The sequence below is a fragment of the Arachis duranensis genome, chromosome 4 (assembly GCF_000817695.3).
Source record: "Arachis duranensis cultivar V14167 chromosome 4, aradu.V14167.gnm2.J7QH, whole genome shotgun sequence".
In the NCBI taxonomy this organism is placed as follows: domain Eukaryota; kingdom Viridiplantae; phylum Streptophyta; class Magnoliopsida; order Fabales; family Fabaceae; genus Arachis; species Arachis duranensis.
The window spans coordinates 100,692,036-100,695,319 of record NC_029775.3 but is presented as its reverse complement, the minus strand read 5'-3'; positions in this window follow the sequence as shown (position 1 = coordinate 100,695,319).

Below are 3,284 nucleotides of genomic sequence, written 5' to 3'. Positions count from 1 at the left end.
ATTCAAAACACCAATCTCAAACTCAAGGCTCCAAAACCATTAAGCTCACTCCAACAAACATCGAACCTTAATCTAAAATCATATAACATACAAAAATATCATTAGGGCTAACCCAAAACATTAAACCACAAGGGTTTTGAAGAGACTTACCTTTTCCAACGAGATTAGAGGCAAAATCCAACAATATTCCTATGTTAGATAATCCTTAAACAAATAAAACCACAAAATCTACTCAAAAACCAAACGTAAAATTGCAGATTCCATTAGGGAAGAAACTTGAGCATGAGTTTTGAGTTCTTACCAACTTTTCTTAGATAGAAATGAAGCATTCGACAAGAACTTTGCGTGGCCGCAAACAGCTCGTCAATCGGAGCTCTGTAGCTCAAGTTATGGTCACCGGAAGGTAGTTGTGAATAGTGACCAACCATTTTGCTTTCTTCTCTCTCAAAGCTGTGCCCTGTTCTTAGTTTAGGGCAAAAAAATGAGCTGAAAGCTCATTAAAATACATATATATGTTTGACCTTGGACCCGGTTTGGGTCCAGTCCAACCCGTTAACATTTTAGGTCCGTTTGGCCCACTTTGGGCCAAAACCTTTAAGATTAGTGCCCGATTTTCAATTCTAAATTATTTTTGTCCTTTCAAAATAATAAATTCATTTTTTAAAATCTTATTTTTCTCAATACGCGCTACCAGTCAGACTAGAGCAGGCACTATCGGGTTAAGTGTCGGTACGCATTTTTACAAAAAATTTCCATAAAAGATACATTTTTCCACTCAGAAAAATTCATTGAATTCAAATTTCACCTTTATTTTTTAAGAAAAACACTTCTATATTTTTGAACTTATTTCGGGAAATTAAAATTATTATTTCATTAAAGCGGTTATTTCGGTTCTTACACCTAACATCATGGCCTGCAATGTTGGGTCAGTATATGGCTTTAACCGAAATTTCAAATTAATTTGGAAGATTTTAATCATGATATAAAATTATGCAACTAACGTTAAGCAAGAAACTATAAAATGAAACACAAAGTTTTTTTTACCGCGTTGAGTGACAACTGGTTCAACCAAAGGCGCCAGCGAAAGAGTCTATCCTCAAAGTGGTACCTATTCTGCTAGGCTATACCTAATAAGTTATACATGACTCTATTGAAAAAATAAATTTAACTACTAAGAAATACCACATGAGAAGCTAACAAACGTATACCTCACGACCAATAAAAAGGTCGGTGTCTGCCTATCGGGTGGGTACCATGCTGAAAATCGATGGTATATCCATGACATCAGCAGCGACATACACCCAACAATGTCCATAGTGGTTCGATGTGCTGCATAGCACACCAAGTTATACGTCCATGCTAGCATGGTAGATCCCCAAGACAAACTGCGACACCTATCAAAGTCGGCCAACGAGAAGCCACCTGATCTGAACCTAATTGTTCAACTTATCTGTCATCAGGTAACTCTCGATCAATAATAGGATGTAATACCTCGTGTACTGTCGAAGAGTGACTGAATCTGCACCAACTGGTATGTTGTTCCTATGCCATGTCATCTTAATAGAAAAAGATGCCTTCCTTTGCCCCCTACTGCTGAGCATGCGAAGGCTTGGTACCGAGGAGCTCCTTTATCCACTCTCACAACAGAATGCTGGTACTATATCTGAAAGTTTCTCAAGTAGCCACCCACTGGCTCTCCATTGGTGAGTAACCCAAGTGTATATGGATCTTCGGACGCTAACACTCTACGAATGTAAAAATCAGAATTTTGTCAAACACAAAGTTCTTGAACTGCACTATGTTGCCAAATCTAACCTCCCTAAAGTAAGGGAGAATAACATCCGATGGTACAAGAGTGTGCCTAACTCACATAAAAAGTAGGAGGTAAGGCATCTGTTAAATTAAAAATAAATTAATATGTAACATATTTTAAAATAGAATTAAGAATATAAAATATGAATAAAAGAAAGTAAAATGTAATAAACAATTATTTCGAATGTGATACTTTAATATTTTTTAAAATTATTAAATTAATTCCTAACATAAATATTAAAATAAAAATAAAATGATTAAAAACCTATTTCAAATGTCAGTAAATCTATTTTCATGCATTTATTTTCTAAATCAAACATTTAAAATACTTATTTACAAAAATTTCATCTAATATTCAGTAAGACAAGTTACTCAAAATATATATCAACAACTAATAAAAACTAAGAAACAACTAACCTAAGTTATGTTCCTAACACAACACCTATTCTAGTCATACATATTTATACAGTATTTAATCTATAAAATACAATAATTATAATTATATGTTTTTTATTCAAAAGAAAACATAACAACACTAACCTGGAAGTAATCACTCCAGCGATATGCCATGTCGCGTTCAGATGGTTGATATCGTCATTTCTTGCATCTACGCAAAAAAATCAAAATATCTCAAATATCTCAAGAAAAAAAATCTAAGAGGGAGAAAGGCCGTGAAAAACGTTTGAAAATGATACTTCAAAAGTGCTATGAACGAGTTACATATATATGTGCCCTTTAATTTGTGCATATCTTGTTTTGCAGTATAAACGAATTGATAATGCACGCATCTTTTTTACAATGTAAATGAGATATACTTTGTTACACAATATGTGTGCACTTGCAACTAGTTCATCGACTTACATATCTTATCTTGTCTATAGTGTAAACAAAATATGTACATAATCAATTTGTTTACACTGTAAACAAGATAAGTAATAAGACTTAAAAATGTAAATTGCATTACCTATTTCAGTAAAAAAAAGAATTAAATTATTTATTTAAAAAGAAATCCCACAAACCTTACTATAATAATTTTATATACCTATTTCTTATCTAAAATTTATTGTTTAAATAACTTTGGTTGACCTCATTTAGCTTACACTTTAGTATAATTTGTTTTTTTTTTTTCCGGAAAAAAGTCTAGGACCACCAAATTGACCCATACTAACATAACAAAAAGTTGAGCCATGTTTTTTACAAGAAAAGAGAATTTAGCCCATTTGTACAAATTTATTCTATTCTTCCCATGATGTATTCATGGCCAACTTACCAAAAACATTTGGACGTAGTAGAAATGAGTATTTTCAAATACAAAAGCAGGCAAAAACCCAACATTAAAATCATATCTTATAAATGTCCAAACCTAAAGAGGAAGCTCAAGTTAGATAACCCAAAAAGAATGCGCATCTCTTTACCCAAAAAAACAAAAGGAAGAGAAAACACGTAACAAGTTTGTTTTTTTTTTTTTTTTT